This window comes from Herpailurus yagouaroundi, unplaced genomic scaffold (genome assembly GCF_014898765.1).
Source record: "Herpailurus yagouaroundi ecotype Mexico unplaced genomic scaffold, PumYag 220, whole genome shotgun sequence".
In the NCBI taxonomy this organism is placed as follows: domain Eukaryota; kingdom Metazoa; phylum Chordata; class Mammalia; order Carnivora; family Felidae; genus Herpailurus; species Herpailurus yagouaroundi.
The window spans coordinates 3,638,047-3,647,651 of NW_024412451.1; the positions used below are offsets into that span (position 1 = coordinate 3,638,047).

The 9,605-nt window shown below is 52.3% G+C and overlaps 1 protein-coding gene and 1 long non-coding RNA gene across 8 annotated transcripts in view; one reads left to right on the forward strand and one right to left on the reverse strand.

Moving 5' to 3' along the window:
• The window catches only part of ZC3H4 (zinc finger CCCH-type containing 4), a 45,427-nt gene that overhangs the window by 26,287 nt on the left and 9,535 nt on the right, over positions 1-9,605 (reverse strand). The window lies entirely within an intron of this gene.
• The window catches only part of LOC121018675 (uncharacterized), a 12,347-nt gene continuing 5,479 nt past the window's right edge, over positions 2,738-9,605 (forward strand). Inside the window, exon 1 of the long non-coding RNA XR_005785278.1 lies at positions 2,738-5,401. This is a non-coding gene — a long non-coding RNA (uncharacterized LOC121018675). The remainder of the gene's footprint in view (positions 5,402-9,605) is intronic.

Below are 9,605 nucleotides of genomic sequence, written 5' to 3' on the forward strand. Positions count from 1 at the left end.
GGTGGACAGGAAGAGAGCGAGGCCTTCCTCGGGAGGACTGGGGGCCGCTGCCTCTCGGCTCCCCCCTCCCCAAGGACTGCGCCTACTCTCGTGTAACCTGGCTGGGGGACAGCGGGTGGGGGCCCGACACCGCTGGATTTTCAAGGTGCAGCCACTGATACGGGGACTACCCTAAGTCAGTATTTCTCAGAGTGCTCCAAGGACCTCGAATTCTAAAGAAGAAAAGCGACAAGGTTCTGTGGTCAAATGAGGGGAGGAAATCCCCACCGTGGGGCATCACAGTGCTTAATGCTCTAATGGAAGTTCCCAGAGGTCTTACCGTCCAGAAGCCTGCGCAGCCCTGCTTTAAGAGCATTTCCAGGACTTACTTGACCAGAGAGGCTGCTGTCTCTCAGGGAACACGGATTAGCATCCGTCCCAGAGTGCAGTGGTGCATAGCGGCCTGAGGTCACGGGCTTGGTCCTAGTCCTATGGATGTGTCCTGTGAGCTGAGGGTGGTGGCTGTGCACAGTGGGGACAGGGCCGTGGTTCTAAACCAGAGGCGGCCCCCGGTCTCCTGGACCCGACCCACAAGCAGGCTCGGGCTGTGCCCAAGGACACTATGTATTTCACCAAAGCCCCGTAAGAACTACCAGTGACAAGCTCTGGTCTCCAGAGGTCTGACCCACAGCCTGGGCTGCACAGCTCTGGGCTGGGGAGCCGGGGGGGCAACCGAGCAGGTGAAGAAAGGGGAAGGGGTGAGCGAAGGGTCCCAGGCCCCAAACCCTTCCTGACGTCCCCTCCTAACAACTGTCAGGGTCGGGTCCCCCGCACTCCACTGCTGCCGACCCCCGGTATCCCTTCTGGCTCCCCTTCCTACAGATTTCCTGATTTTGTCACTGCCCCCACGTCACCCCCATCCCTAGTACTTTCAAAAATAAAAGCACTCTCCAAACATGACAGTTGCTGCCCACAGAACATTCTAAATATCTACAGGGTGGGGAGGAGGGAAGGGGATAAATAGGGTTAAGAAGGAAAGCAACTGGAAAAAGAATCCAGTTTTTGGCCAAACCCACAGAGACAGTTGTCACAAGTACAGGAGTTGGTTTAAAAAATAAAAATAAAATAAATTCCGCAAATCTTTTCTAAAAGCTCCCACAGTTCCTCATGCGTGGCCATGGAAGAGGGTGTGTGAGAAGAAAAAAAATTCCTTTCTTCTCCATTAACTAGGACCCCAGAAGAGAACGAAGAGAACGTAAACAGGGGCATAATGAACCCAGGATCCGAAAGGCTAACCATGAAAGGATCTAATCCAGGCAGAAAAGACCTTGCTGCCCAGACGGGCCCGGGGTCAGAGTGGGAACAAGCCCGCCCCCAGAGCCCCCGCAGGTTCTACGGGGCTTCGTAGAGAAACACCACACTGGTGATGCTCCAAGAGTCCTTCGCGTCCTTTCACTCACGCAACCCCCTTTGTCCGCCCCGGGTGGCGCTGCTCCCCAAATGTCAAGGAGCCTCTCTTAATTCTCATTCCCCATTCAAAGCGGTCAGGTCAGCTTAAAACCCAAGCGGCCCCAACCCCACAGACAGCCCGGCAGAGGTCAAGGGCAGCTCTCTCACACACAACGCGGGACACAAAATTTGTTCAGATGTTTCAAAGGAAACAAGTCAGGGAGGTGACCGACGTGCGTCTCGGGTCGTCTCCTTGCAAATCGCCAGGGTGGGGGGGTGGGGGGCAGCCCCGCAGAAAGATGCAGAGTAAAGCGGGGAGGAGCCGGCATTCCTGACAAGTGAGGCACCTTCCGGCTTGGGCTTGGGTGCGGCCCACGGAACGGGGTGTGGGACGAAGCTGCCTCGGCTGGAGTGGCCTTGCCCACAGTAAAAGTGCCACCCGACTGGGGAAACTGGTTTCGGGGAGCTCTCCAGCCGGAGGGAGCAGGGCAGGCTCCCTGCTGCCTGGAACCACGGCAGAGGCCAGGGTGTGGTTCCCGCAGCAAACAGGACGCACGTCCCTCCCTGCCGGGAACACCGTGGGCAGACCAGCTTGCCACACCTCAGGAGAAACACAGGGAGACAGACAGACAAAATGGAGCTGAGGAAGGCCCAGAGACAAACCGAGGATGGCGGGGATGGAGGCCCGTACTCCACGAAGAAAAGCTAAAAAGCGCATCACTCTTAACCAAGTCTGGAAAGGAAAAAGCTCAGGGGGACATGTCGGAGAAGCGGCCAGAATCTTCGGGCAGGTGGGGACGGAGGGGACACAGGAAGACGAGAAGGGCCCGGGCTCCCAGAAGCCCTGATGAAAGAAAATAAGACTCCCAGAGCAAAAGACCCTCATGGAGCCAGAAGCAGCCTACAGAGTGGAAGGGATGGCAAGACGCCGTGAACGCTCTCCTCTCAGGCAGGTGGACCGCAAAGGGAGGACAGGTGATGGGACTTGTCAAGGGCAGACACTGCAGACACTCCCTTACCTCCGCCCACAGCGTGACAGGGCAGGCCAAGGTCTTGCCCAGGGTCAGGGTCAGGCTCCATCCCTGTCCTGCACCCACAAGCCAGCTTGCTTGAATACGCGGGCCGGGTCTACACCTAACACCCGGGGGCTGGCTACAAAGACCACCCGAGCGACTCCAAAGTCCTCACCACCATCAAGAAAGATTCCTAGGGGGCACTTGGGTGGCTCCTTCGGTTAAGTGTCCAACTTCATCTCATGGTTTGGGAGTTCAAGCCCAGCATCGGGCTTTGTGCTGACAGCACAGAGACTGCTTGGGATTCTCTCTCCCCCTCTCTCTGCTCTTCCCCCACTCGTACACATACTCTCTCAAAATAAATAAACTTAAAAAAAAAAAAAAAAAAAAAAAAAAGAATGATTCCTGAAGAAAGCCCTTTCATGCCGAAGGACTTCCCAAAGCAAGGAAGCACAGTGTTCAAATCCACCCTCCAAAGACTTTCAGCGAAAGAGGGGCTCTGCGTTACCTGTACGAACACCTCCAGGATATCTGGGCTCAGTGAGAATCTATCCTGCAACTTTTTACTAAATGGGTCACGAATACTTAGAACTTTGTTTCTTTACACGGACTTGGGGAAAATTGACAAACAGTATTTAAAAAACAGAAACAAAAAACCTGCTGGCGACTTACGAAGGGAAAATGGGAGACCGCAAGGGACACCAGGCCGGTGACCCTCCAGTGCCCACTGTGCGTCCTCAGTGCCATCTGGCCATGCTGTGCTCTCAAACTTCTCGGAGCCCTGGGCTAACCTCTGGTCACCTGAGGGGGTGCCCTCTGATAACACAGGAAATTCCCAGCTTAACTTGTGTATGAACATGGGGTCTGTCTTCCTTATAAGGGGAAAGAACAAAAACCAAGAAAACCGAACCAGCCGGGACAGGGGCAGAAATCCCCGGGGACCACTGACACGCCGGCACAAAAGCAGGCTCCAGGAACAGCAGCCAGGCTTCAGAGGTGCCACCTCACAGACTGCCAGCAAAGCCCATGTCAGAGTGGGATTAAATACCGAGGGAGCTTGCCTAATAGACTGTGACATAATCCCTCAAGAAAAGTGGGGGAAGCCCCACTGCGCTAATCATTTCAATCTAGACCTGCCAAGCCCTCTTGAGACCAGTAAGCAGGAGAAAGCCTGAGGCGTCAGCCTGAGCAGGGACGACCTTATTCCCAGAGCCCGGACTGGCAATGTCCCAGGGTCGGCCCGCCGGGGCCATCGGGGACAGGCAACCGACCAAAGCTGGGGGACTGACTTGGAACGGGTGTCCAGGAGGGAACGGGAAGAAGCCACCGGCTTGCCGAGGGTCAGATCTGTCTCGTGCCTCCCGCACTAAGCTTCCAGGGCATTTAAATTCCCACTCACAGAGCTGGTGACAGCCAGCTCCTCCCTCTCGGGTCAAAGACTAGATCTGGGTGCCCATTCTAAGGAATGCCTATTTGGCCACTCCACAGGGCACAGGAGCGTGCTGAATTCAACACACACCACGGGCTTGGCAAAAACAGCACGCAGTCAAGAAATCTCATGGCTTCAAAGCAGGCTGGCGGGGTGGGGCACGGGGCCGCTTTCTGCAGGCCAAGTGACCAACCACCAGCTCCGCTTCTTACGCTCTTGGTACGTGTAACTTAGCGCCTTGGTTTTCTCACCTGTGGAATGGGGTGACTGTAGTACCTACCAGGGTTGTTAAGGTTAAATGAGATTAACGTGGATAAAGCCCTTGACATGAGAAAGGCACAAAGTACCACACAAAAAGCAGCTACCAGATTTAAGGATAACCCTAAACTGGCTGGGCTGCTCATCAGGAAGCACTTTCTGTACAGAGAAGCTTCAGCCAACTCCCCTTGGGGGTCGCTGCTGACTGCTGGCCAACAAGTTCCCGCTACACTTGGCCGGACTGAGTGCGCGCTATCCTCTCCCGACAGACCCTGACAAAACTGACAAATCAACACGTCCCCTTCCTCTGCTCTAATCTAGCTGGGAAGAGGAAGTAACCGAGTGGGTGACCAGGAGGCAAAGGCACAGGGAGAGCTGAGCCCCAGGAAGAAGGGACAAAGGCCCCTTAAAAAAACAAAGCTTCCCGACATGGAAATTCTCTAGACGAGAGAGCTGGAAGGAAACTGAAAGGGGCCTGGGTTTGTGGATCGATCTGGTTTGCAAAAAAACAGAAGGGGGTGGGGGCAAAAAAAAAAAAACAAAAGGTGGACACTCATGGGAGCAGTGGCTGTTACCTGAAGATCATGAGAGCCCTTGACAACAGGCGGCTAGGTTAATGTGAAGGTCAGGGTTATGACCATTAACTGCCCAAACGCTCAACAAATTGCCTGGGTAGGCTCGGAATGACCCATTAACTAGGGACAAAACCACACAAATTATGGGGAGGCTCTGCCTCTTCAAATGGTTAACGACAGGCCTAACTGCCGAAGTCCCCAAATCCGACCGTGTGGGACAGTTGTTTACTGGGAGCGAAGGCACAGAGGCTTTCCCTCGCTTTCCGACGAGATGAAGGAGCCCCGGGGGGTGGGGGGCACCTCACTGAGGGATTTTCAGAGGCAGGAAATTCTTGAAATAAACCTCTGGGCCTCGCACATGGTTTTCAGTGTCCTTACTACCTAGGTTTATCGACCAGAACTCAAGAGCAAAGGGGCTCTATGTCTCCCTTCCCCTCAATATTCTCACGTGGTGTCACAACAGACTGTGACATCGCGCCACCTCCATGGTAATGTGCCCACGTAACAGACAACACCCCACCCGAGCAGCCAAGCGCAAACCAACCATGGGACACGAGAAGCCCGATCGCCAGCACCCCCAACCCCTCACTTCAACGTGAGCAGAAGAGCCGGTCCAGTGCTGAGACCCGGATGGGAACGCACCTACAGCCAGAAGTCAATTTCTCCAATGGAAATGGAGAAATCTGCACTTGGAATGGGTATTTGAAATATTAAGTAGTTACTGTCAATTTTGTTACATAGGATTATAGCTTTGCGGTTACGTTTAAAAAAAAAAAAAAATCGTTGGGGCACCTCGGTGGCTCAGTCAGCTAAGCACCGGACTCTTGATCTCAGCTCAGGCCTTGATTTCAGGGTCTTGAGTTCAAGCCCTGTGTTGCGCTCCGCACTGAGCGTGAAGCCTACTTTAAAATAAATAAATAAGTAAATAAATATAATAATTTTTAAAAATCTCCAAGTAACAGATATGCACTAAAGAATCTGCAGGTCAGGGGCGCCTGGGTGGCTCAGTCGGTTAAGTGTCCGACTTCAGCTCAGGTCACAATCTCGCGGTCCACGAGTTCGAGCCCCGCGTCGGGCTCTGGGCTGATGGCTCAGAGCCTGGAGCCTGTTTCTGATTCTGTGTCTCCCTCTCTCTCTGCCCCTCCCCCGTTCATGCTCTGTCTCTCTCTGTCCCCAAAAAATAAATAAACGTTAAAATTAAATAAATAAATAAATAAATAAAATAAATGAACGTTAAAAAAAAAAAAAAAAAAAATCTGCAGGTCAAATGACGTGAAATCTGGGATCTGCTTTAAGGGGCGCCTGGGTGGCGCAGTCGGTTAAGCGTCCGACGTCAGCCAGGTCACGATCTCGCGGTCCGTGAGTTCGAGCCCCGCGTCGGGCTCTGGGCTGATGGCTCAGAGCCTGGAGCCTGTTTCCGATTCTGTGTCTCCCTCTCTCTCTGCCCCTCCCTCGTTCATGCTCTGTCTCTCTCTGTCCCAAAAATAAATAAACGTTGAAAAAAAAAAATTGAAAATACACGAGGCAGGGGCGCCTGGGTGGCTCAGTCAGTTACGCATCTGACTCCAGCTCAGGTCATATCTTGTGGTTCATGGGTTCAAGCCCCACGTCAGGATCTGTGCTGACAGCTCAGAGCCCAGAGTCTGCTTTGGATTCTGTGTCTCCCTCTCTCTCTGCCCCTCCCCTACCTGCATGCACACGTGCGCTCTCTCTCTCTCTCTCTCAAAAATAAACAAACATTAAAAAAAATACACAAGGCAGATGGGGGATGTAGTGAGATGAACCAAAATTGGCAAAATGTAGATAACTGTGAGACCAGGTGATGTGCAGATGATGGCTTTTCTCTTCTAACGAAAATGCTAGAAAATTTCCGTAAGTTAAAGAAAAAAAGATGCCCTGAGTGGGGACCGCCTCAACAAGTTGAGGCGAGGTTATCAAGGAAGGCAGAGAGCTGGAGTCTGGGGTCGGGGAGGAGGGGGGGGCTCCATCACCCCCGTGAGGGCCTTACCTCTCGGCCCTGATTTCCTCAACGACAAAACCTGCCAGGATACCTCAGCGTCTTATACACCGAAAGCAGTGAGAAGTATTCGTTACAAACATCCTGTAGCAGCCGACTTCCATGCCAGGCACCAGACTGCTGAGTTCACATCCACTCATCCCTCACTGAAACGCGGTAGCAGACCCACTCTGGTCGTGAGTCATCGGTACCCCCATTTCACAGAGGCTCAGGCAGGAGAAGATATTCGCCTACAAGGTCACAGCACAGAGCAAAACTGGAACGAGTCCTGGATTCTCTGACTCCAGGCCCAACTCTCAACCTCGACCCTGGAGAATTAGAAATCATCTGGAAGAGAATAATTAACTCAACAGGCCAACCGCCAAAACCCCTCCCCGAAATTTATAACGGCGCTGGCAAAAGGAAGACAGATGTACGGAAAACCGACCAAAGGAAACAGCATTCCAAGAAACACCAAAGCGAGGTATTAAGACATTGGGCGCGGTCTGTGTCCGGGTTTCAACTGTGAGGTGAAGACAGAAACAGAACCTGTGAGAAGGACCGAATCCTCTTGGGAAGAATTTCCCGAGACCGTGGTCAATCACGTGCTTAGCACTACCCTGGCCCAGAACAAATGCCTAGGAGGAAAAACTATCCTTAAGCAAAGACACGAGGCAAATACAGTCCTTCCAAGATCAAATAAAGGGAAATGAGACGTTCAAAAATCTCACCAAAGACTTTTGCACAGAAAGGCCCAAAGAATCCGGGAAAAACCCCAAGGAAAGGGTCTTCTCCCCAGTTGGACAGAGAGCAACGGGAATCATTCCAAGGGAAGGAAATTCCAAAGCCGTGCAACACCAGCAGGAACACTTCATCCCGGGGTGTGCGGCATCCACGCCAGGGTTTGTCCAAGCACACAAACCCCTCAGGCAGAGCGTTTCTGCAGAGCTTCAAACAAGCTGATCGAGAAAAAACCTGGCCTACTTACTAGAGTCTCACGGAGTCCGGTGTCATTTCCTTCGCCTGAACAGCTACTTTTTCACTCCCACTCACTCTGAACGCTGCTCCTGGTTTTTTTTAGCGTTTATTTATTTATTTAGAGAGCGAGAAAGCCAGCACTCGAGAGTGGGTATGTGTGTGTGTGTGTGTGTGTGTGTGTGTGTGTGTGTGTGTGTGTGGAGGGAAGGGGGAGAGAGAGAGAGACAGACAGACACCCCCAAGCAGGTTCCGTGCTGTCAGTGCACAGCCCAGGCTCGAACCCACGAACCTCTACATCGCAACCTGAGCCGAAATCGAGAGCTAGATGCTTAGCCGACTGAGCCACCGGGCACCTCACAGCTCCTGTTCCTGGTAAAGGCATCCATCTGATCCCAGTTCCTCCTGTCAGATGAACCTCTGAAGTCTGTTTCTCAGCAACAGAGTTTCTTAACCAACTTCTCATGCCAACCAAGGCTTCAGACAGCTGGAAGGATGCTGGTTCTCATCCAAGGAGGACCAATTTCTATTATTCCAGAAAGGAAAATCAAATCACTTAACTTGTGAACCAAGCCTCTTGCTCGTCTGGAATCTTTTCAGAGGAAATAGGTTTGGTTTCATTCACCATACATTCAACTAAGACAAAGAATATATTAACATTTTCGTCTTAAAAGAAAACCTAGCCTAGGATTACTAGGATTTCTTGCTCATACACCACCAAAGAATTTCCTTAAGAACTGCAATTATCTGGGGGTGCCTGGGTGGCGCAGTCAGGCAAGCGTCTGACTTTTGGTTTCGGCCCGAGTCATGATCTCATGGTTTGTGAGTCTGAGCCCCACATGGGGCTCTGTGCCTGCTTGAGATTCTCTCTCAAAATAAATAAACAAACTTAAAAAAAAGAAGAAAAAAAAACAGAACTGCAATTATCTGTATTCAACTCTTTGCTAACTTCCAGTCAACTATGGACTCCTGGAGGACAGAGAAGAGGCTGGCGGTCACTTGAGTTTCCAAGGGTCCAGCACAGGGCCAGGTTCAGACTGGGGGCAGCACTTGTGACATGTTCTACACAAACCCAGCATCGGCCTCAGCTCTCCATACCCTCTTGCTCAGTTTCGTCAACACAGACACGGGACTACTCTCACAGGCAATAACGTGGGTTACCTAAAACTCCAATGAGGTAATGGAGGGGTTGTCTTTAATCAAAAACTCATTCACCGAGCGTCTATCAAGGGCTTCCTGATAGGCCAGAGGGTGACAAAAGCCCGTACGTGATGCATCAACCGATGTGAAAGGGGCCACCAGTCAGCACCCCCCAGGGATGCGGCCCACCTCCCTTGGCAAGAAGCTATGGTTCCCGGGACTGCTCTGGCTTTCCATGCAATGGCAGGGCCTGAAATCCCAAGGAAACCTAAGCCCTGGTGTCTGTTAGGAAAATGAGGAGGGCAATAACCCAAGCCACCTGCAACGGATATTTAGCCAAGTGACACTCATGTCTGGGCCCAGCTCCCTTGGGTTGGGCCCTAACAGGGACGTGTTAGCTGCAATCCACTTCCCCGCTGGCTTCAAGAAGTCTCCCGTTACTTCCGATGAATGAAAACCTCTTTGACTTAAAGGTTCAAAAGCCCAAGCTTGGGCCTCTACATGCACTGGAAGGAGTGAAACAACGGGCTGACGGAGCTGCACCAGGTCACGGAGGGTCCCCACTCTCTGAGGCCAACTTTCTTTTTAATTTTTTTTTAACATTTATTTTTGAGACAGAGAGAGACAGAGCATGAACGGGGGAGGGGCAGAGAGAGAGGGAGACACAGAATCGGAAGCAGGCTCCAGGCTCCGAGCCATCAGCCCAGAGCCCGATGCGGGGCTCGAACTCACGGACCGTGAGACGGTGACCTGAGCTGAAGTCGGACGCTCAACCGACTGAGCCACCCAGG